General features: G+C 46.0%; 1 long non-coding RNA gene across 1 annotated transcript in view; it reads left to right on the plus strand.

Annotated features, from left to right (window-relative positions):
* The first annotated feature begins 9098 nt into the window (after positions 1 to 9098).
* LOC138510170 (uncharacterized) overlaps positions 9099 to 25869 on the plus strand; it is a 77016-nt gene continuing 60245 nt past the window's right edge. The window contains exon 1 of the long non-coding RNA XR_011280336.1: positions 9099 to 9236. This is a non-coding gene — a long non-coding RNA (uncharacterized lncRNA). The remainder of the gene's footprint in view (positions 9237 to 25869) is intronic.

Here is a 25869-nt window from a genome sequence, read left to right on the forward strand (position 1 = left end):
GAAAGGAGATGGTGGTGGAAACAACTGAGTGATCAGATATGGATGGTTTGACAGTAGTATTAGTGGCTGAGAGAGAGGTGGAGATGAATAATAGATCCATAGATGTACCCCCTGTGTGGGTAGGTAGGTTATGGATAAAGTGGAGAGTGTGGTCACTAAGAAAAGACTGAAGTTCAGAATTCTGAGAAGTGGTTGGAGAGCAAAGGTTAAAGTAACCTAAGAGAATGAGGTGATGTTTAGTTGAAAGAGAATCGAGGAGTTGCCCAATATCATCAAATAATTGTCCAGTGGCACAAGGAGCACGATAGATGGAGATGATGTGAACAGAGTGAGGCAGAGCAATAGTGGAGATGGTGAATTCAAAAGAGGTAGGAGAGGACGTGGCATTGGAGATTTGTGAGGCATTGAGACGGGAAGAGATTAGGTGTCCGACGCCTCCACCTCTGCCAGTCAGTCGAGGAGTTGAATGAAGGATAGTGATTGCAAGGGGTGAGGAGTTTGGTGTCAGGACAGCAGGGTCCCCTGCAGTGGCGTAACACAAGCTCTGGGGGCCCCCCTGCAAGCCATGCTGAGGGCCCCCCCCCAACTCGGCAACAAATCACGAGTCGCGCCACACTCTGGCCCGCCCTAGATTACCACGCTTGCGCAATACGCACAAACGTGTTGCTGAAGGGGTATGCCACACACTGCACTAGGAGAAAGATATAAATATGTGTTTTAATGCAATATACAGCATACTTTCTGAGAAAAATTGATTAAAAAGCCAGTGTTTGCTATTGTTGTGTAGGGTAATAGCAATCCAAAACATGCAAGTCACCAACAGTGTACATGAACATTAATGCTTTGATATTAAAAATGCCATGCCACAATAAAAACATGTCCAACTGGCTGCACAATGTAGACCAGTGTAGACACATAATAACATTACAGTAACATTTAGACATACCTAGACTGGTTGCACAAAAATGCCAGTCGAAGCAATAAGACTCATCAAGAACACAGCACACATTCAAGCCTGCGTCTCTACGGCCTCTAACAACACAGCCAAACTCTTTAAAATCTGTAAAGAACTGGCCAATCCTGTTGCGGTTTCTACCTCTCCTGTTCCCTCAACAGGCCCTCTGTACGGCTTTGGCCTCTCGCTTCTCCGCTAAAGCTCAGGACATCCTGTCCACCATCTCCTCTTCCTCTCCCTCTTCCTCTCTCTGCCCCCTTTGGCCATCTCTCCCTCTCCTCCTCCTTTCTCCTCTTTCTCTCTACACCTGACAAGGTTTCTAGACAAGTCCCATCCATGAAAGTGTCATCGAAACAGGTGCTCGCCTGCTCCTCCAGAACCATCAAGGACCACATTGACACGATCCAGCCTTGTCCGATTTCTGTAATCATTCTTTTGGCACTGGAACTTCCCCTCTCCCAAATTCTTGGAAAAGCTGGCCAACTGCCAGCTTACACTCCACACTGAATCTGTTGGTTGTCTCCATGACCATCAGTCTGGCTTAAGAGCTGCCAGAGGCACGGAAACTGCTCTCCTGAACACCTGTGAAGATCTGATCTCTAACCTTGATTCCAGCATTCCTTCTGTCCTCATCATCCTGAAACTTTCCTCTGCTTTCGACACGGTCAACCATGCCATCCTGATCAATTGACTTCGTGAGAACCTGGGTATCATGGTTCAGGCCCTGGAGTGGCTGACCTCCTTCCTCTTGGACCGCCCCTTCCAGGTCCAACTTTGTCCCGTTCACTCCGCCACCTCTCTCTACCTGTGGCGTTCTCCAGGGCTCTATCCTCTCACCCTGGTTTTTCAACCTCTACTTGGCTCCTTTGACCCACCTGATCTCGACCTTCTCCTCTAACTTACAGTGTTGTGCAGATGACACTCCGCTTTCCTTCAGGCTCCCCTCAGCCTACTCTCCTCTCTCGCTCATTACTGGTGTCATCTTCAACTTCACTCTCTCTTTCTCTCCTCACATCTCGGACATCACCAAGAAATCCCACTACCAGCTGCACCTCCTCAAAGGGACTCTTCCATTTCTCACTTTCCCCCAGAAGCTCACTGTCTCCAGGGCTCTGGTTCTCTCTAGGCTGGACTACTGCAACAGCCACTTTCTCAATCTGCCTTCCTCTACTCTGCACCCTCTGCAACTAATCCAGAACAGGACTGCGAGACTAGAAATCTCTCCACTGGCTCTCGGTGGCTGCAAGGATCAAGTTCAAGACCCGTTTCATTGTCCACAGGCTTTCTGGGGCTGGTATCTGCACTACATCCAACGCTATCTTCCAAAATACCTTCCTTCTCTAGCCCTAAGGGTTAGATACTTCTCTAGGCAGAGAGTGGGGGAGTAGATTCTTCTCCCCTGCAGGCGCCTCCCTCTGAAATGGCCTCCTAGACCCTCCCAAACTTGAGCCAGACCACCTGAAGTTCCGGAAGCAGCTCAAAACATTCCTCTTCTCCTCTGCTTTCTGTCTCTCCCTCCCCTGCTGACCTACCTGTCCGCTGTAGCAACTGGTTGCTTGGCTACCCTCTGTCTCATTGAGTCCAGGTTCTTTCTTGATCAGTCGCCCTTGCACTGCCTCCAGGCCTACCACGCAGTTAGGGGCTGTAACTGTAACCCTAGAGTCCCTTGTTCTCCTTGCACTACCCAGAGCCGCGCTGCCCTGGCAGCACTTACTCAGTGCATTGCTGCCCTGTTTTCCCCTCCCCTCTCCCTTGCACTCCCCCTCCCTTTCCCCTTGCACTTCTCGTTCTCGATCTGAATGACACAAGGCTTAGTAAGATCATTTGTCTTGTCCTCCCGCAGTTTTCCTTCTCTTGTCTTGTCGTGACTAAAAACACTTGTGTACAGGTGCGTTATATATGACTTATCATATCATAACATATAATTTTATCACAGATGCCCAGAACAATATACAGTGCCACAGTAAGAAACTGCTAGACTGGCAGAACCCAAATGCCAGTCTAGCCAGGTAATTACACCTAGCAGGACTGCTTTATCAGAAATGCCCAGTTAAAAAAGTCATACCAAACTTAGGAATGACTAGACTGGCTGCACCAAAATGCCTCTCTAGCCACTAATACCACATATCATGCCTGCTTAGCATGGACATGGACCATTTTTTTTTATTGTTTGTGGTTTTACAACCTTTACAAATATTCTTTTAAGTCGTACACAAAAGCCAATATATCATATAATATAAAAATTCAAGAACACAGAACTATAAGTTAAACATCAATGCCGCGAGAACAAAAGACATATATTTAACAATCTTTACAAAAACAATGTGTCATCAATATGGCACCCTTAAAATTCCATCAATACAAACATTTCAAACGTATAAAATCGACATAACATTTCATATTTCATTAAGTCAAATAGCTTTACTAAAAACCAATAAGAATAGACAAAAGGATCAGAATGGTACTTCTTCTTACCGAATTTGATATAGAACAATTCTAAGAATACCAAACCGGACAGATGCTAGCATACCGGTTAAATTGATCACAACACTCATTTATAAAGCGATATCTTACTCTAAACATGGACAGTCTTCATCAGATAAAATTAGTAACTTTTCGGACAATTTTCGTTCAAGAATTAGTAAAAAATGTGTTAAACAGAGGATAAGGCTTTGATTCATTCCCACCATACATCTTTGCCAAAGAGACTCTCTGCTTATACTAGATTCCGTATAGAGCTGTTCACCAAATATATGTATCCTGGTGGGTTCAAAATGAGAGCAGTAGACTGTAAGATGTTTAAGCGTTTCAATGGTCATGTTACAGAATATACATTGACCATTATTTGATTTGTTGTTATACTGCTTCCATGACATCAGTTTCTCATTAGTAGGTAACTGGTTCAAACGAAATCTCAAATAAGTCTTCCTCGCCTGATCACAAGGAAAGATGACCTGGTACTTAGGTCGATAGCCCCACTGCATCGTAAATTTAGCATATTCGTGAAAAGATTGATACTCATTAATTTTCTCAATCAACAGGCACCAATGATATCTGCAATATTTAAGTTTGCAAGAAGGCAAGCCCAGTACCAAATCATCTTGAGTGATCATGGCGCCAGATAGCAGCTCTTCCATCTTGTTCCTAAACCTTAAAAAGGGAGGATATCCTTTCTCAATCATAATTGCAAGTTCTTCATATAAGGAATCCTTAGGGGGAGCCAACATTTTCCTATAGTGTATAAGTAGTCGCCAATGCCACTTCACCGATAACGGCAATAAGCCCAGTTCATGACAGACAATGACATTCGGGGTGGAATATGCCAGGCCCAGTACACTTTTCAACATTTTACCCTGGATCACATCAAGAATTTGTTCCACTTCATATAGACATATGTCTAGGGCATACAATAGAGTTGGTTCAATCTTTTGTAAGTAAAATTTCATTATAGGGATCATTGAATATTTTCCCAGTCGATGATAAATCATTTTCATCTGCACCGTCAACGTTTTCGCTTTGTTAGACAAAAACGTCTTCCACCCCTCACTGGAATATGAGCTTGCTAAATGGTAACCTAAATAACGGATAGCAGAAGACCTAGGAATAGCAATACCATTCAGACACCATGAGAATTTAATAGATTTTGTCCGACCTTCAATGAACGTAACTATGAACGAATTTTTAGGGTTAATTTCAAGATTGTGATTACTGGCAAAAGAATGAAACAAGGCCTGTTTAGTCTGTAGTCCAAAAGGGGTCCTATCAAAAAATAATAGATCGTCGGCAAAGCTCAACCAATTGAGCACAATTGCGCCCAATTTGACAGGAAAAATGATGGCATCCTTCCATTGCTCGTCCAAGTCTAATAGATATAAATTAAATAGGACCGCAGCAAGATTGCAGCCCTGTTTTAAACCGATTTCAATGGGAATAATATCGGTAAATGCCCCATTTTTAGTCAAACGAATTTGATAGGTGGTTTGTTTATGAAGGGCAGCAATGATTGAAGCGAGCTGAACCGGAAAGCCGTATTTAAGCAATTTTGTCCATAGTAATTCTCTGATTACTGAATCGAATGCAGCAGTAAGATCCAGGGCCGCCATATATACCGGCCCTGCCTTAGACGATCTGGACTGCTGGTGTACATGGGCGATAGTAGTTGCATTGAGTTGGCAGCCCATATAACGGCGAAATCCAATCTGATATTTCGATAAGAGCTTGGACTTTTTAATATGCTGGTTGATATGCTGGAGTACCATACTAGTAAAATTTTTCGCTGAAGCGTCCATCAGCGATATCGGCCTATAGTTCGCCGGTTCATTCATTGGTCCCTTTTTATAAATTGGGATGATATTAGCCGTGCACCAGGAATTAGGAATATAGCCCAGGGAATAAATGGCGTCAAATTTTATTTTGAGGATTCCTGCCCACAGTTCTGGGTTGAGTTTAATCAGGCAAGGAGGAATGCCATCGGGCACCAGCGCTCGAGACCCTTTAGATTTCCTAATAACCGTTTGTGTATCTTCAATCGTCCAAGGACAACCACACACGGTAGGTCTAAATATTAAACTGTCCCCATACACACCACAAGCGATTGGCTTGGCAAGTTTATCTTTAATATGCACCGTCCATGCAGCCGCAGAGATTGACGATTCTCCGACCGACTCAGCGTTACCAAGCAAAGTACGCATAGTGGCCCACACCTGTCTGGTTTTATTCTTTAGTAGTAGAGCAATTAAATGCTGATTATCCCTATTAAGTAGCTCATGCCTCATCAATTTTAATTGTCTTTTATATGACATAGTAATGTGAGCTTTACTCTCATGAAATTCAATAATAGAAAGATTGAGAAAGCCAAGTTGTCTAAGCGATTGGCGTTTCTCTTTCCTTAGTTCAACAACTTTCATATTGAACTGATGTCGATGCGAGATCGTATGAATCGTGGGCTTAGATTTCATCATAATTGTCATATGTAGTGCAACTCTTATGGAGTTCTGAATCTCAGCCATAACACATGAGATTTCACTAGATATATAACTCATAATAATCGAGGAATCATTTTGAATCTTAGTGCTAACTTCGTTACACCTTCTGGAGGTCCACTTAACCGATGCTCCAACTCAATCAAATTCAATATCAGCTAACATAGGAACGAACCCAAAATTAGTAATATTCAATCTAAGCTTGGACATGGACCATTACACAACCCTACACCCCCCACACACATCTCTTCTCCCTGCCATCCACTACCCCAACCTCCATAATCAGCTCATTGGCCCAGAATTACCTACACGTCCCTCTTCCTTGTCCCAGTGCTTACTTATGAGGCTCCTTGCCTCACTGGTACGTACTGGAGGAAGAGTGGGACTAGGAGTAATGAAGATTACAGGTAGCTAAGTCAGGCATTACCTTCATGTACCTCTACCTTATTCCAGTACTTGTGTATGAGGCATAGTGCCTCATACACAAGTACCTCATACACAAGTACTGGGATGAGGAAGAATAGGGTTAGGTGTAAAGAAGATTACCAATAATTAATCAAGGCATTAAACACAAGTAGTGGTGCAACACCATTGAGCTGACTGGGCTTCAGCACTCCCCCCTCACGCCCCCACTGAAATTGTGGGCTATGTTGACTTGACCTGGCTGACCTTCAGAGCAGTTGCCGGACAGAAAAGGACACAGATGTTAAACAGCACCTGGGTTTTGCCATTAACAAGGGCCCAGCCCAGCAATTACTAATGTACATCATTTCACTGTTATTACCTGCATTCAAATTCCACATTTTTTAAGCTATTGAAATTGTGATGTGGGTTTAGTACTTGCATGCCAGGGGAGTGATTGGAAGGGTAGAGCGGAAACAGGAGACCAGTCATTCTCACAGCAGCCCATAAGTGGCTGCTTTCATACCTGTGGGAGAGAGTTAACTGCTTGTAACATTGAAGCTGCACTAGAATAGTCTCATTAAAATGCGTAAAGAAGTTAGATGCCCCCACACAAATAAGTTTGCTCCTCCCCACCACACGTGAAGTTAGCACCTCTCCCAACATTGAAAAGTTAGCCCCCCTGAAATGTAGGTTTTGTTGTGCCCCTGAACACAAGCACACACACCATTAACCATATATACACACGCCCACCCAGCCATCCATATATTTAAGTGTGCACCCTTTCACCATACAGGCACACCCAGGCAGCCACCCGTACATTTAAGTGTGCAACCTTTCACCACACAGGCACACACACCCAGGCACCTACCCATACATTTAAGTGTCCACCCTTTCACCATACACTCACACAGGCTGTCACCTATAGATTTAAATGTGGACATTTTCACCATACAGGCACACACAGGCAGCCACCCAAACATTTAAGTGTGCATACTTTCACCGTACACGCACACCCAGCCACCCATACATTTGTGTGCACCCTTTCACCATACCCTCACACAGACAGTCACCTATACACTTAAGTGTGGATATTTTCACCATACAGGCACACCCAGGCAGCCACCCATACATTTCAGTGTGCATCCTTTCACCATACACTCACACACGCACACATCATGGGTTGAGGGGAGCCATATTAGGACCCTGGCGGCGATGGTATGAATGGTGCCGGTAAGGCACTGGCACCGTTCATACCGTCCCGCCGCATTACGCGTTCTGCTCGCGGGTTCCTGACAGCTCGCCAGGTTTTACCTGGCGGGCTGTGCGGCACCGGCAAGCATAACTTGTAATTGCGCCGGCACCGTTATCAACGGTGCCGGCGCAACCATGCTCCCCACCCCCATTCTGCCCTATTGGGCAGAATGTGGATCAGGAGCCCGACAATACCGCCACCCGCGAATGGGCAATTACCGGCCCATTCATCTTGTAATGGGCCGGTTATTGCCCAATCACGGGAGGTGGTGCCGGTAGTGAGCATGGCGGTAGCCGTGCCTGCCATACAGGCACGGCTACCGCCATGCTCGTAATGAGGCCCATTTCTTTTTGAAGTCACTCCTATACCCTATACAGGGTGTTCTCCACATGCTCTAAGGCGAGCCCCTACCCCAACTACAATGCCTTGAGAAAGACTTCGGTTGAAACGCGCGTCGGCTGTTCTTTTGTTTTATGGTTCACCTACCTGGTACATTGTACCCCAAATGTTATGTTGCACTCTCAACAATAAATATCAATGCACAACCAATACTGAGGACTGAAATGTGTCACAAGTGATAATACTGGAGTACCAATCCTCCTGCCAGCGCCACCAACAAACAAGGTTTTTGTCAACCCACCCACTTGAATGAAGGATAGTTTGGAGTTATGTAAGGCCACCAAAGTGGCAGTGTCAGATGGAGGAATCCAAGTTTAAGTGATAGAAAGAAGGTCCTGGGGGAGGAGAGCTGGAGTGAAAGTAGTCAGTGATAAAGGAAGTGTTGTTGCATAGAGATTGAGCGTTCCAGAGTGCGGTGTTCATTACAGGATAGGCAGCCAGCATTGGAGCTGAAACACGAAATGTCACAAGATAAACTGTTAAGATCTTTGTCAGCAAGATGCGAATGTAATCGAAACCTGAGTAAAATGCAGTGCATTTTTTAGAACACTGCGAAAGGCCGAAGAGAAGTAATGGCCTGAGGGCGCCAGCAAATGCACCCTTTAAAATGGTTGCTGCAAAGGGCACATTTAATGTGTTGAATTAAAACAGTGTTTTGCTTTGTGATAAGACTGCCAACAGCGTGGCAGCTGTTCGCCTCCCCCACCCTCTTCTTAAGCTCAAGACACATTTCAAATGGAAAAATGGAAAGGTCCTGGTGCCGGCCCTGCTGATGGCCAAGAGTTCACACAAGGCCGTATAGTGGTATGGTCAGATTATTCTATTATTTTCCTGATTTGTTCTAAATAATGAAGCATCGACGAAGCACGACCTGTTCCAGACAAATAAGAGTACTAACTTCACTTCAGAAGCTCTAATGCAGTGGAGCAAATGGCGCAGCGCCTTTCGGAGACAAGAGAAACGAAAAGAACAGCGCTTCAAAGGACAGCGTGTACAGACGCAGCCGAACTTGGGCAGCTCATCACTGGATGAGCCGTGGAACAGGACACACACATTGGCAGTGAGTCAGCTCATGAGATAAGCTTCTGCTTCAGCCTGAGATCATCCCAGTCGGCGACGGTTGGTGGTGCTACCGGCAACGGGGTATCACGCGGGCTCAGGCAGCCAAACAAATCTTCCAGACTTGTCACGCAGGCTGGGCTGCATACCGGACCACGGGAGCCCCCGTGCCCAACGGTGTTAGGTAAACATTTAAATTAGCTCCTGCTTCTAATTTGCTTAGCATTAGAGCAACTTTATAATTAGAGGGCGCTCCTGACCGGCAAGCAAAACAAAGCGCGCGTTTTTCAAGCAGATCGTCTCAGTCTGCGCAGCCCAAGGGTGGTCCTTTGGCGGGGGCTTTGATCCTGCCAGCTCGATTCCTGTGAGGAGTTTGGAAACGTCGACATCAGGCTATGTTTGGCGCTTTTCATATTAGGTTATGCTGAAATTAGAAAACACTGCAGAGGGTCCGGATGTGACCTCACTGACATCTGCGTGAAGGTCTCAAACGACCTCGGCTGAGATCCAGGCTTTGCGTAAGGTGTGAAGCCTCCATTTTAGCATCCTTTTCCTAATGCGATCCAGGCTTACCTCACAGCACACTTCTGGGTCATGGCAGTGCAGCGCGCGCTGAACATGGGCTGCATTGCCGGGAAAACTAGGCAATATTAAACAGCCTTGTACTTTATCAGACTAAAACCTGCTATGTCCCATTTGAAAATAGACCAGTTAATACTTCTCCGTTTGCAGAATACAAATTACACCCCTCCACCACCCTCTAGATTTCTGTGGGCTTTCCGCTGACAGATAACCAAAACAAAATGGCCACCTGAAATCTGAAGTACAGCAAAAGCTTTTTTTATAGGGATCTCTATGTACCTAGTTGCTCGCATAAGGTTACCAGATGACCCCATGTTATCCTGGACACCATGTCCCAGTCTTGGGCTTTCGTTCCTCAACCAACTGCATTCTAGGAGTTAACATCTTGGGTCACTTCAATTGAAGATAATAGATTTAAGGAAAACTAAAGTAAAAGCAAAGACCCGGACAGGGATAGTGAGTCATTGTGACCTGAAATCAACTTTTCAGGCAGCTTTCCCGCGTGCATAAGGTGGCCTGGTGACATATGCTCCTGGGAAACCTTCATTGAGAGGTGTGACACTGGGAAGACAGGATATTAACAAGCTAATTTTGCAGCAACGTTTTCTATGATATAGCCTAGCTGCCACCTGGTACCATGTTATTGCATGTCATTGGGCAAGACCACGAGTTGGGCAGGGTCCCGATAATAAATACACCGGGATACCGCCCAACGCTTTAAGCATCACCGCGTGCAGGATCCTGAGTTACTATGGTGCTATTAATCCCCATTTATTTGGAGTCCATGGGACTCTGTGGTGCTTAGCAGTAATAGCGTTGGCGGTAATGGTGCCGAAAATGGGCGGATCCATGAGTTTGAGAATTTGTACCAACATTTCTTTGGGTGGTTTATTTGCTCTTTATTTAAAAAAAGGAATAACATATGCATTTACCGTGATATTAATAACTCCAAAAACATCTTTATTTCACTATTCTTTTTATTAGCAGCTGTCTCCTAAAAAATGTCAAGCATATCAGAATGTAGGAAACCAATCAGACATGGAATGTGAAGCCTGACACTGCATGCTATCCACCAGTGCTCAGTAATCTGGTGCAGAGCATAAAACAGTTGCAGCACTTGCATGTTGTCGAGGGGATCAAAGGAAGTTCACCTGAAAAAGCCAGATTGCCAGAGCTATCAGGCAGTCTCAGTGGCTGATAGTACAGATATCCTCATTGCTGTAGTGTTTGCACTTAACTACACCGCTGACATGGCAGACATACATAAAGGACAGTTTTTCATCAAATATTAGCAACTTCCCAGGATGCCTCTGTAAAAGCATTTGCATTGCAGCATTTATTTGACCTACTTTTTAGGATAGCAGGCAGCTTCCTGTGGAAAAATAATGTTAATAATTTGTGTGTATTACTTCAAAATGCCTATCAACGTTACTCTTTTTCCCAATGTAACTTGGGCACCGTACATTAAAGAGGCACATTTTCTTTTTACGCTGGAAGGAAACACATTGGTTTCCCGCTCCGGATGGAAATGTGCATCTTTTGCCTTTTGGTTAGATTGTGCGTCTGCATCTGCATCCAGGATTTCAACACAGGTAGTTAATTTGTTTCTTTTGGGGCTGCATGTACCAAAACAATCACAGGAGTATTGAAATCAGTGTGCTATACAGTTTTAAAAGAAATCAGCACATACTATGTTCTGCTTTGTCAAAAAATAAAATCCACTGCCTGTTTAGCATATACCCAATTTATACAAATTGCTCACATGCCAGGTCACAGAATTCGGTCAACAAAAAGTAAGCAAAGCCTACATTTTTGACTACCCTTAAAAGTTTTCATATCAAAATAATTGGTAAGATTGAAAAAATGAACATGTGGAAACCATGTGATCAAGTTATATGCAAAGAAAAGTGTAAATCACAAGGCTAACCTAGCATTCACTTTTATAGAGATGACTTGAAACGGGCATGAATCATATAACAATCCAACCATACAATATACAAATCCTTATATGAACATTTTGAGCAAAGAGAGTATGGTTGTAGCCAGGGTGACTTATTCATAATCGGTGGTGACCTGCCAAGCATCTGCCCTTTATGAAGAAGGCAGTATCACAGAGAACAGCTCCCAGGATCACTGCTTCTCCTTCCAGGAATAATGCAAGTTGTTCTGGTGCATGAGCACTGGGCCATGCCTGGTTTGCACGTACAGCTCTCTCAGACATATTAGAATTTTCCATGTGTTAGAGAATTACTTTTAAATTGTATGGTGTTTTGCCCAATTTTCTGCAAAAAAACGCCCAAAAACCTCAACTTTTCAACCCAGTATTGACCAGAGGATGGTCCTAGGCTGGAAATCTCAAAGTTCTTGGGCAGCTTAGGAGCATAGGGATCAATGGGAAAATCTTTTCCTATGGTGTTCTAAATACCTAGACAGCCTCCAGCTGAGTTCTAAAAGCAACTACATAGAGACTTAAGGAAGGCAAAGATCTCCTGGCAGACAGCCAAACTCTACTTGGGGGTCAGATGCCTGGGGAAACCAGCCCTTCCTAGAGCACTACCCAGAGTAGTCCAATGGCCAACAATATGCCCTCAAAGTGGTTGGAAGTCTAGAAATCCTGAGGGAATTGCTACCTGGGTAGAGCAGTCCCTTCCTGGAAGACCCTGCCATTCAGATTCTAGGCATTAGGTTTCAGGGTGCAAAGAATCTGGAACAAGAGAGGCAGCCAAGAGATAGGTGATGAAAACAGATGGGCCACCATCTCTGGCGAGTGTTCGAACCTGAGACACATTAATGAAACACGGAATTGATTTCTTTTTTTTTTTATTCATGGATTGGTTTATTACAAACCTTTCATAAAATTAAAATTACATCCATCCAATTCATTACAAAATAACTCCTTTTACTATTTAAAAGATTAGGACAACCTCCATACATTTCAAAGCCGCAAACATCATCGATGGATTTTCCCCAATTAAAAACACATCCCACCATTCATCCGTTGTCAATGTTTTAAACCGGGTACCAAAATCAGACAAATATTTCACGCAATGGGGTCAGCCTTGTACATTCTACCAACAAATGCTTTAATTATTCAATTACATCTTTCACCTTACAATACCTACGCATCGGGCCCATTTCATCACCTTGTCTTCTATTGTTGAGCACCTCTTTTGATGGCAAAATGTTCAGCCTCAATCTCATGAATAGGTCACGATATTTGGGACTTGGCAATTTCGAGATGCAGACTGGAACTTGATAAATGACTCTAGTTTCCAATTCCAATTTGAGGACAGTTTTATATGAGAGTCTTTTGGCCTGTGCCCATATCCAGTCTAGCCTCATAATCTGGATCTTTACCTTTCCTGGGTTTACCAACAAGATGTCACATGTTAGATCCAAGCTACTAAGCCCCTCTAGACAATCTTGTTTCCATTTATCAACAAGGCCATCTCTACTCCTGGTACCTCTGTTCTTCAAAATCTCCCAGGGCGGAATGATCTCCATCTCTGTGCAATTCATTTCCCAAATGGAAAGATCTATATCTGGTGGAAACCAATACAGCGATTTAATAGCTGCACTCCAGATATCCACTCCCTAGAATGCAATCGGGCTCGGGAAATAGCCTTTAACGGTACTGCCATCACCCTGCTGATCCTGGGTGATCACTGGGTTTTGCTCTTTGCACACATGACCCCTTGCTGTAGTTCCATGTACGGGGGCCATCACCACTTGAAAGCACCATTGAGAGACATTAGATACTCAGGAAAGAAACACGAGCTGAGAGGCTGCAGCCTTCTTAGTTGTCTAAAAAGCAGAACGTTAAGGGAAGCCAGCGGAGTGCAACAGAGATCAATGCGCACACACAATAATAGGATCCCACTATCCTTGCATGGTAGCAAAATACCCAAAGAGATATCCTCAACAGTGAACGCAAGGGCAGCACCACTTACAGGGGTGGAAAAAGCCAACTACAAAAATACCCACAATACAGTCTAGCAGCTGCTGGGGACACGTGGGTGCTAATAGAGATACAGAGAGCAAACATTCTATTATCCACTACAATACAGAGCCAATGCCAATACAACACGAATCAACAGAATGAATCAAGTTGCCAGATTGCTTAAGCCGCAATAGCCACGTCTGAAGTGAGGCAGGGTTTTTATAAGCTTGTCTTCGTGGCACACCAATACCCGCCAGTTAAACCTCTGGGCTTTTTTTATTTGCAGTCCTATTTCCCTTGCCCTGCTGGATCATTATTCATCATGCCAGAATATCTGCAAATGGTGTGTGTGCATGTTGTAGAGTAGTGATGGCACCCTGGGAGTCAGTGCGGCGCGTCACAAGCACAAACCCCAGTTCGAAACAGGGCATTTGATCTGCTTGATAGGACCATGCGCTGCCACAGCAGATCAGCAACAGAATCCACTTGGAAAGCGTCCTGTCTTTGCAGCTGTGATGTATAATATTTGCATTTTGGCTTGTTTACTAAAACACAAAGGCGCTCGTTTAAATTAGCATGTAAAAAAGGTCTGGAGCGCAAATTACTGGAAAAGACAGGGACTCTGCCTTCAAATTCCTTTCCATACCATTTTGATGTAATGGGCCTCATTATAAGTTTGCCGGTCTGGTAACAACGGCACCAGTAAGCTACCGGTACCATTGTGACCAGACCGGCAAACTATGAATTCTGCTCGCAGGTGCCTTCCCGCCCCCCAGGTCTGACCTGGCGGGCACACCGGTACCCGAGAGCAGAGCATGTCGGATGCACCGGCACCATTCACGAATGGTGCCAGTGCATCTCACCTCCCCATTCCCATTGAGCCCTATGGGGCTCAAATGGAAATGCAGAGCATTTTTTCCAGCACCCACGATTGGGCAATTACCGGGTCTGGCAAGGCCATAATGACCTGGTAATAGCCCATTCGTGGGCACCGGAAAAAAAATTATACTGGCGTCAGCTGTGCCAGTTTTACCAGCATGGCTACCACCAGTATCGTAATGAGGCCCAATGTCCGCAGTTTAGGGATAGAGCGTAAAGTGTGCTTCGCCCCTGAACTGCACTACGTGCTGAAATTATGACTGCAGATCTGCCCACCCTCAGTCTTCCTGCAGACGGAGTAGCTTGAATCCCTATGGATTCGCCAGCCTTTTACACCTGTAAAAAGCAGGTGGAATCCACATGGCTTCATTGTAGTGTCAGTGGTACTAGCATACTTGATCGAAAAACATTTGACCTTTTCGATTTGACCACATTTTTTGATCGTTTTTTCGGTCAAATCAAATTAAATAAATATAATGGGAGGGGTAAGGGAATAGGTTAAGGTGGGGAAAGGGGGGTTTGCGGGGGTCTCCCCCCGCATTTTTGACCAACAAAATGACCCAAAAAAATTAGGTTGAATTGTAAAAGGTCCGATATTTTTGACCAAGTAGACCTAAACAGTGCCAGCTGCCATACACGGCTATGGCGGCAAGCATTGTTGAGTGTTTTCTGCAATGGGTATAAAAAACATGGCAACCTGGCCTGCAGCCCGCTGGATTCCTTTGCCTTTTTAGCACCCAGAGAGGACACAGGCATGAGGAGTCCTACCTTCAGCAGTCCTATCACAATGCCCGTTAAGATCTTCACAGCTTTCAAGACCTTCGAGAAAACCCCGTCCAGGGGTTTGCTTACATAGGAGCCATGGTACAAAACCCACTTTCATTTAAAAGTGCCAATAGTTTCTTCCAGCTGCCCTGTCTATAAAACATGGTTGTTTATGACCTAGAAAATTAAGGAGAAGGACTTTACCCTCTAGGTTTTTGGGCGTTGTTTCAATGTGCCCAGGTTCACAATGACAACTAGCACAAACAGCTGCTGAGCCAAAGACTGCGCTCATATTCTTAAATATTTGGTATGAAAGGACATGCCGAGGTGCTCTGAGACGACTGTGTTGCGAATAGAGGGGAAATTGAAAAGTTTGCTTATTCTTCAAATGTGACAAATTTGCATTTGTGACATAAAACCCCTCCACCCGAATGTTATTATTAAAGGGGTTCCATTTGTAAAAACTGTTGGAATAATTATTTCCATTGCACAAGAGTCCATTTTGGAGTCCATTCACTTATTTTGATATGATATGATATGATATGGCATTTATAATGCGCCTATACACAAGTGTTTCAAGGCGCGACGAGGCAAGCGGGGGGAAACAAAAGGGGGACAGACAACGAGCCTACTAGGCAGGTGTCATTCAGATCGCGCAAGTGCATGGGGAAGGGGGGAAAGGAAAAGTGCGAGGGGGAAGGGAGAGGGAAAAGTGCAGTACATGGGAAAGTGGAATAAATAAGATAAATAACGGCCAGCTGGTGGCAAGTGCAAGGAAGTGCAGGCATAAGTGCTGGTAGGGGGACTGAAAGGGTACAGAAAACAGTCCCCGGTGCAGGGGTTCCCAGGGGGCAGTCCAGGTGGGCAATTCACACCCTTTATCTCCAGTTTGGCTGCCTGAAGGCCCCTCAGGTCTTTTCTTTAGGTACACCAGCGTTCATGTTGTTTGTTTTGAAACAGAAAGTTCCTCCGTCCTGTAAATTCACCTAGCATAAAGCACTGTACAAGCAACAGCGTTTGCCATAGCCTCATGATAACCTGATAGAAGGATGGTAGACTGTCACTGCTTACAGAAGGACAGATATCTGTCCCTTCTCTCCTTACCTTCACTGTTTGTCACTCATCCACCTCAGCCTTTCCCACAGTCCAATGACCAGAGCCTGCTTAGGCAGGCCAGGCTATATTTTCTCACTATAGATCACTATGTATCACCATACTTTGAGAGCCTACCCACAAGTAGGCATCACCCTGTCTCACTGTGAACTAAAATAAGCTTGAACATGACATTACATGGAACTGTTAATAATAACCTTTTTGACGTCAGGGTGCCAGGCTTTTTCTATGTCACCATACTAGTTTGACCATTCCATTTCTTTATCTTCTGTTACCAACAACATTCACCATTATACAAAATCTCTCCTTGAATAACCGGGTCTTGGCTCAGACATGGCATTCACAGAATTAGGAGTCTGGAGTTTGACCTGAAGTGCACTGTGTAGTGATGCCCGGGCAAAAAAGCCAACATACTTCTAGAGTTGCCCAAACACACTCGCAAGCCCCTCATGCATCCAACATTATACATTGCATTCTAACTTACAAATCTTCACATCTGCTTTGGAAAAACAACCTCATTTTCATAACCCTTCAGGGATTCACAGGAATCCACACTCCACCTTCTATCTTTTCTGCTCCTCGTTTCATTGTGAAGAATCCCCTGCATGGCTGCAGCCTCACTCTGATATTGAAGACCTGGGACCACGTCAAAACCTGGAGAGTTGTGACAGTTGGTAGGGATTGGGGGGACAGGGAGAATTTCATTTTGGACTGTGTGAGAAAAGTTTGGGCGTTGTGGGAGACAGCCAAGTAGACCTCTGTATGAAATGAGAAGGGATTCTGGCCACTTCCCCAACCAATGTCGACAGACATCCGACACGCACCTTGCCCTGCCCTCAATGGGCACATTTCCCAGCAGGCCACTGAGCGTAGCACCTGAGCATGTTAGAGTGAGGTTTGAGGCATCTCTCAAGACTGCTAATCAACATACTAAGGAAGGTGAAATGGGTGACAGTGGTCCTCAAATTATTAAGCCGCACTTCAACTGAACCTTAAATTATTTCCTCGCATAAGGCTTGGCAATTAATCGAAATGCCTGAGTTTCCACACCCCTCTTTCCTTCATCTGCCACCTCCTCTCTAAGAACTACTACCTCAGGGCTCTAGAGATATTCTGGAATACGATTCCCACAATTCCTCACCATTGACTTGCTGGCTAGGCCTGTGCTACCACCTTAGACTACACATACAAATGGCCAGCATAAGCCTAGCCGCTAGCATATCAAAACTGAGAAACGAGTAAGCCCTCCTCTTTAACCCTGTTGCATTCTCCCACATCAGCCACTAATCAGACACAAAGTGCTGCAGTCTATAAGATCTTGTGCACTTACCTATGGATAACATCCTCCCATAGAAAGCACATTGGCACTCAGGAACCAGGTACTTCCGACCCATCAACCCCACAGATTTCACATCGGCTTCCCCGCTGTCCCACTAATGAATCCCTGCTCCCTTTTTCTAACAGAGTCAAGTGCAGCGAGGCCACCAATAGTTGCAGACAGTATACAAGACGACATATCCACCTCCTCGCTTTTTCAGGACTATGGTCCACCTAGCAGAACTGACATGCACCCAGGCTAGCACAACACATTCTTCTGCCACTGTATACTTTCCTTCATATGTTTGTAGCATCTATTTCCTGCTTTGGCACCCTCTTATCTTCTCCATTTCTTTCCTCTTGCAATATGGATAGCTCTGGCGAGGGTACAGTTTGTCACTCCAAGTAGAAACCTAGGTGCTATATTGGTAATTCAATGCAGTATAAAAACATGTTTAACATAGCATGCTCAATAATTGTCTGTTCTTGAGTGGGTATTTTGGTGGGGTTTCATTTGGCTAGAAACAGGGCACATGTCCTAAGAAAATAAGTTGGGGACAAATTAGCACACAAAATTTGAAACAGTGGGGCGCAATTAGACCAAAACCTTGGGTGGAGGGGGGGCTATACTTCACATCGTGGAGGAGGTGCTACCTTCAGAGATTTTGTATTGGTGGGGAAAACGTACTTGCTTGGATCACCCTTCAATTAATGTTTCTGGGCGTGAGTGTCAAAATAGAGGCAAATGTTGCAAAGTAAATCACATTGGGGCAGTGACTTCAGCCAAAACATGATAGGATATAAAGATTAAATGACAATTTTTATTTTGTTCCTGTCAGCAAGGGAATGCTGTGGTTGTGACGCAGTGCACTGCTGGCTTTGTCAGTTGCTAGGTTAAGCTGCAGGTTCAGCTGCACTGTACCATCATTCTATGCAAATCAGAGTGGCGCTATGGTAGGATTGCTTTGAGGTGTCCCTGAAAAGTCAGAGGGGAGACTCAGATCACTGATTACAATGTGTGGTCCGTGAATTTGCTTTCCTTGTTTCTTCCCCTGTTTTTGACTTTGTGCTCTGAAAACGAGTGCCACAGACCATGAAGATGCCCACTGTCCTCTCATACTTCACTGTGGAAGCGGGCGAGCTGATAAGTACCTATGTATTGCCCTGCTTGCTATTTAATTCCACTAAAGACTGCAACGTAGTGAAAAGGATTGTTGGGGTGTCTTTTGATGTTCTAAGTCTCTTCTCAATGAACATTTAGCATGGTCTTCTTCATTGCGGTGTCCTGTTATGTCTGAGGAGGTTACACCCAGGATGATGTATGGGTGTCTTTTATACAGCACTAGCCTAGTTCGGAAGCAATGGAGTGTTCTAGAAAGGGGATGACACCAGGGGTTTCTAACAGTCTGCAGGGGTAGCAGAGGAGCTGGAAGGGCTGAGGGTAGCAGGGAAGAGGGGAACTCCAGAGGGGCGGAACAGGGTTGATTGGAACGATCAGTATTTGACGAGATTGTCTATGAAGAGTAGGGTCTTCCAGTCGTTCCAGGAGTATAGGATGGAAGGGGCAGTCTTATTTGTGTTGGTAACTTGTTCCAGAGACATGGGTGCATAGCAAGAAAAGGAAGGTTTCCTGTTTTCCCCCTTGCAGTTCTTTGTTTCAGGCGTGGCGATGCAGCTTCTGGCGGTGCACTTTCCCCCAGAGATGGCGAGTTTCTCGGCCAAGTAGAGTGATGTTTTGGTCTTGGCTGCTTTGTGGATCAGGCAGGCAATCTTGAACGTTCTGAGTGCTTGAGGGGGTAGCTAGTGCAGCACCTTGATAATGGCGGTGATGTGGTCACATTTGCTTAGTCCTGTGATGAGGCGTGCTGCAGCATGCTGGGTGGCTTTTAGGGAGGCCAATGTGGCATCTGGTACGCCTACGAGTAGAGCATTGCCACCATTGAGGTGGAACATGAACAGGGCTTGGACAACAGTCCTGGAACTCTGGTCAGGGATGAAAGGCTTGACTTTGCCCAGGAGTGCAAGCTTAAAGCATGCTGCGTGGGTCTTCTGGTCGATGTGTGTTTTAAATTAAACATAGTCCATAGTAAGGATGGGACATTTTGCTCTGGGTGAGAGTGGAGGCAGGAATCTGCCAAGCTTCATGTAGGTCAGACAACTCTGACCTGGGGCAGGCTTAGTAGGATTTCCTAGGAAAACAAATGTGGTCTTTGTAGGGTTGAGCTTCAGGTAGGTGATCGCCATCCAGGTTTGGATGAGGCAAAGTAAGTGCTTGAGTCGTTGGATGTCACACATCATGAGGTTTTGTTTGCTGATGAGCAATTCACTAGTAATACAAGGTTTTAATATAAATGTTCATGTCAGGTGTCTCCCACTTCTAGGTGCTCTAATGAGGCGATATGCCTCGAGGCGGCAGGCTAACCCTTTGCTCTGGCTCTTAACCTGGGCAGCGGTGCCATTACTGATTGGGTCCGCCCGCCGCCGAGGGACATATTGCCATTAGCACCTGTCTGTATTTCCCTACACGGGTGCTAAAAGAAATGTACCTTTGCTGCACTTTGCTGCTTGTTGCTGCGCAGTGCTGTCCCAAAAAGTCATCAACATTGAAAACAGACTTTGGCCGCGCAGCAAAGGTACATTTCTTTTTTTTTTACTAAACAAAAAAATACACTGCTACAAAGGTGCTAAAATATGAGGGGAAGGGGAGTGGGGAAGGAAAGAGTGAGCTGGCTACCTACCTAGGCTGCTCAGAACACGGACTTGTACCATACAATACAGCCCACGTTCTGAGAATCCTGACTGGAGAGTGCTCCCTTTCAGGATGCTAATAATCGATGTGATCCCTACTCAATTTAATGTCACTCTCTGTAGAATGAAGCGCTGAGTCAGCACTGCCACGATTTGCCTTTGCCACTGCAGGGTGTAACCATATATCTTAAGGGATACCTTAAATCACTGCATTTTTTCGCTAGATTGGCGTACATTTGCAACCATGTTAAGACTTGAGCACATGTAAAATACTGTCAGTGTCGCTGCTTTTGTAATGCAGAACAGGCCACAAAGCTTTGGCTTCAATCCATATAACAAAACGGTTTGTTTGCATTGGATAAAAATTAACCGGCCCCCAAATGTGTAATTCAGGTTCTTAGTTAGAACCATTGGGGGCCTGTCCTTAACATGAATAGCTCAGGGGTTGGGAACACAGGTCACGAACCTGCAGGGAGGAAGGACACAATTAGAAGGAGGCCAGCCTTAGCCAGTACTCCACACTGCAAAGGATAACATGTGCGTTGGTGATTGCCAAATATTGTGTGTATTTCCACGGTTTGCTCAGTCCTGCGCAAAGCTGCTGCTACTGGGGTTGGGGGATTTGGGGAGCAACAGGTTCAGCAATACGTTTGCTCGTTAATGCTTTTAAGTGCCATTCAAAATGATTATTTTATCACCTATTTGGCTGTTTTGTAGAAAACTGCATGTTGTCTTGTGCCATGTTCAAAGTGCTTGCCCCCCATTTCAAGAAGTGTCTAAGAGGAATACTGGAGGGTGGTCTTGGCCTGGCCTACTACAGGACAAAAGCTAAGCAACATAGCCTATTATAGCATTGAATAACATATGCGTGGCAGCTTCACAAAGAAACTATCACAGCATAGTGTGGCATAGCACTGCCAAGTAAGCCTACCATATGTTACATATACGTACTATGGGGGGGTATACACTGTGGTGGGAGATGTACATTGAGAAGGGAAATGTACAGAAAGGAGGGTGTGAACACTGAGGGTGTGTTATACACAAGAAGGGACCTACAGACTGAGGAGGAACATAAGGATGAACATTTAAGCCACGGATTGGCACATGCACCAAAGAATGACATATATTTAGAGAATAGTGACATGTATACTTGTGAAGAACACATACACTCAGGGGAGAGGCATCCACTTAGCGTTCCATTACGCACAGAATATAGATTACCCCTGCTTTCTGCGCAGGGAGTATTAATTCTATTAAAGACTAGGAGGCGAGCATTATGCTTCATCTTCATTTATTACTACTCTGCAGCAGTTCAACAAAACACTATAAAAAACCGTGAAAAAGCGTAAACCTTGCTTTCCTCTTTTTCCTTCTTTTTTTTTTTTTTTAAACTACAATGTCCATGAGTCTCTGTAGTCCATGCCCTTTCCACCAGTCATAACCCACTTCCTGTGCTCGGGCTCCTCCTCTGCTTTTACTCGCTCTGAAACTGCACAAGTCCATTAACTGATCCTCGCCAACGGAGCGAAGGTTCTTCTGAACTTTAAAACTCCGCAGCCGGTGTCCTCCCGGTCTGCTACTCTCAGCTGCATCACGGCCATCAGTTATTCTTCTGATCTTCCCCTATGAAACAGAAATAGAAAGTCTTAGGGTGGTGCGTCTGTAGTGTACTTCACTCATATAATGCAACGACATTTAGTACAGTACAATACTTCGGGAGGGAATTTAATGCTCGCCTCCTAGTCTTTAATAGAATTAATACTCCCTGCGCAGAAAGCAGGGGTAATCTATATTCTATGACAAGACTGGAGGCGAGCATTATGCTTGTTCAAAGCTGCCCAACACTGTAGTAGCCAGACCCTCTGTTGGCTTAAAGTAAAATTCTCTAAAGGTACGGTCGTTTGACCAGTCTGCTGTTAGCATTATTACATTCAAGGGCACTCCCGCTCTCGCTGCTGACGATGCCATCGCACCTCTCACTGAATGCGCTCCATACATGTCCACATTCACACCCGCTGTCTGCATGATCTCCTTTACCCATCTAGCTATAGTAGCTGATGTTACAGCGTGATAGGGTTTCCTGCGCGCTATTAGCAACTGGGTAACATGCGCTGCTCTATTCTCTGCTGTTCTACTCTCGTATTCTTTAATACACCGTGCAACGCACCACTTCGAATTGCCCGGAAAATACGGATAATGCACTGTGGAGGTACCTGTCTTGGTTCTCCTAGCTATCGAGAACGTGACTCCTTCCGGTCCGAAAGCTCGTCTGTTAATCTCCAGAGCTTTAACGTCTGACACCCGTTTGCATGAGATTAGACATAATAACATAGCTAGCTTACCGGATAGTTGTTTACGGGTAAGGTATTTATCCGTCGGCCAATCCGATAATAGTCTTAATACTGTCGTCACATCCCATGTTGAATTATATCTGGGCACTGGTGGCACTCTGAACTTTGCTCCTCTAACGAGCCTGACTACCGCGGGGTGTTCTCCTGCTGGCCCTCCTTCTATTGGAATGTGTCCCGCTGATATAGCTGATCTGTACACCCCTATCGTACGAAAAGCTTTCCCGTCCTGCAGTAAGTTCGCTAAGAAATTTACAATTACCACTACAGGTGCTGAAACGGGATGAACACCTCTGTCCTTGCACCAGCTTGTCCATTTTGCCCAAGCTGCGTCATAGCTCCTCCTAGTGGAGGGAGCCCAGGATTCTGTGATAAGCTGAGCTGCCTGCTCCGAAATTCCTGGCAGGGCCCAACGTCTCCTGATATCCTGCACGCGACTAAGGGGAGTGTCCCTCTCACTCTCAGAGGATGACACAACCCAGCTGGGTCCGTGATCAATCACTCTCCTTCGGGAAGCACTCTGGGTAAGTCTGCTAGTAGCTCCATTAGCGTTGGAAACCACACTTGTGACTTCCACAACGGTGCGACCAACACCAGTTCCGCTCTCTCCCTCCGACACTTCGCTAGAACTCTGTTCAGCATTGCGAAGGGGGGAAAAGCGTAATGCGGTCCTCCTGTCCACTCTTGCAGGAACGCATCCGTTCCCTGCGCTTCCGGGTCTAGCCTCCAGCTGTAATATAGGCTCGTCTGTGCATTGAGCCGGGACGCGAATAGATCTACCTTCAGTGGACCCCATCTCCTGTCCAGCCTCTGAAACACGACTGGGTCCAGCTTCCAATCGCTGGAGTCTACCAGGTACCGCGAGTTCCAGTCCGCTATTATGTTCTGCTCGCCTGGCAGGTATTCCGCTATCACTGACGTCTCTGACCGCAGGCAGAAATGCCAGAAGTCCTTTGCTAGTTCCGCTAGCATCTTGGATCTCGTACCGCCTAGGTGATTTATGTATCGTACTGCAGAGATGTTGTCCATCTTCAGCAGCACACAAGATTTCACTCTTCCTCTTGTGAATGCCTTGATCGCGAACGATCCTGCCAGTAGCTCCAGGCAGTTTATATGTAGCTGGAGCTCCTCTTCGCTCCATTTGCCCCCGGTCTGTAGGGTCCCACATCTGGCCCCCCAGCCCTTCCGGCTGGCGTCCGATTCTATTACCAGATCTGGTTTGTCTCCGAATATGGCTCGCCCATTCCAGGCGTCCATATTCTTCAACCACCACTCTAGTTCGGTAATGGAGTCCTGATCTAGGGGTACTTTCTGGTGATACTTCAGACCCTGTTGTAGGTGTCTTATCTTTAATCTCTGTAGCGCTCGGTAGTGCAGAGGCCCTGGAAATATGGCCTGAATGGATGCTGCTAATAGCCCCACTACTCTCGCTAGCGTCCTGATAGATATCTGCTTCTTCTCCAGACACAATCTGATCTCCCTTTTTATGTCCTTCATTTTCCGAGCTGGCAGCTCCAGGGTCGCTTTCTTCGTGTCTAGTACGAACCCTAAGAAATCTAGCCTCTGAGCTGGTACGGTATCTGACTTCTCTGTATTCACTAGGAATCCTAGAGATAGTAGGAGGTCTTGTACCCATCTTGTTTGATATACTAGCACTTCTCGGTCCTCTGCTAGGAGCAGAAGGTCGTCCAGATAAATTATCAGTCTGACGCCTTTCTCCCTGATCGCTGCCGCTACTGGTTTCATCAGCTTCGTAAACGCCCAGGGCGCCGAGGCCAGCCCGAACGGCATCGTCTTGAAATGCCAAAACTGTCCGTGCCATCGGAAAGCTAGGAATGGTCTGTACTCCTCGAGCACGGGTACTGTGAGGTACGCGTCCTTTAGATCTAGGCGTGTCAGCCAGTCTGCCTCCCTTGGGGAGTCCCTGAGCTGATGTATGCCCTCCATCTTGAAGTGGCGATATATGATCCAGCCGTTCAGCTCTTTGAGATTGATAACTGGGCGTACCTTCTCCTTCCTGTGTACTAGGAACATATTGCTGACAAACTTGGGTGGCGTTTCGCATCTCTCTATCGCTCGCTTGCGCAGTAATTGCTCTATCTCGCTGTCTAAAAGCGCCTGTTCCGCTAGCGTTAGCCTCTGGCTCCGCGGCCTGTCCTTTTGCACTGGCATTTCTATGAAATCTAACCTCATACCTCTGACGGTTTGCAGTATCCAGGAATCGCTGGAAAGCTTGCGCCAATTCTCTAAAAACATGCGCGTCCTCCCCCCTACCGGAGGATACTGAATCGCTCTCACCTGGTGTAAACCCTTGACCTCGTCCTGATCCTCTGGACCTGCGGCCTCTTGGGAATCTCCCTCTGGATGGGAAGAATGTATCCTGGCTCTTGTTCTCCCAGTATTGAGCTCTGGGGTTTTGAGGCCTTCTTCCGCCTTGGGTGCGACCGGCCGCACGGCCTCTGTAGCGTCCGGTCCCTCCAAAAACTCTATTCGGGAATATCTTGCGAATCGATGCTTGGGCTTTCTCGAGTGAAGCGTATGTCCCTACGAATCGGCCCATCTCCTTACCGAAGGTCTCCCCGAACAGGAGGCCCTGGGCCCCTTCTCCTGCCTCATACGATGAGAGGTCGCTGAGCTTAGAATCAATCTTGAGCAGGAGGCCTTTCCTTCTCTCCGAAGCGATGGCGCAGTTCGCGTTCCCCAGAAGGCAGACTGCTCTCTGCGCCCATCCTGCGAGAGCTTCGGGGTCAACTTCTTCTCCCGTGTCCCTTGCCCTCTCCGCCAGATCCATGATTTTAGCGAGAGGGCCTGCTAAGTCCAGAACTTTCTCCTGGCAGCTTTTCCAGGACCTATCGATACCCTTGCGCGGGTCTTTATTTGTTTTCGATACGAAAGTCAGCATCTTCGGGTCGAGCTCAGGGGCCTCCGCTACTTTTCCAGGGAGATCTGGGCGCGGGCATTCCGCTCGCAGTCGCTGCCTCACCTCCTTGTCGAGAGGCTTGCGCAGCCTAGCTGCCATGTATTGTGCTACTCGGGGGGATGGTTGCCACTCCGTGGATTTCGGGTTCCGTATGCTATCGGGGTCAAACATACCCTCTTGCGGCTCGAGGAGGTGCTTCTCTTTA

This window comes from Ambystoma mexicanum, chromosome 6p (assembly GCF_040938575.1).
Source record: "Ambystoma mexicanum isolate Mex_15411 chromosome 6p, UKY_AmexF1_1, whole genome shotgun sequence".
Lineage (NCBI taxonomy): Eukaryota > Metazoa > Chordata > Amphibia > Caudata > Ambystomatidae > Ambystoma > Ambystoma mexicanum.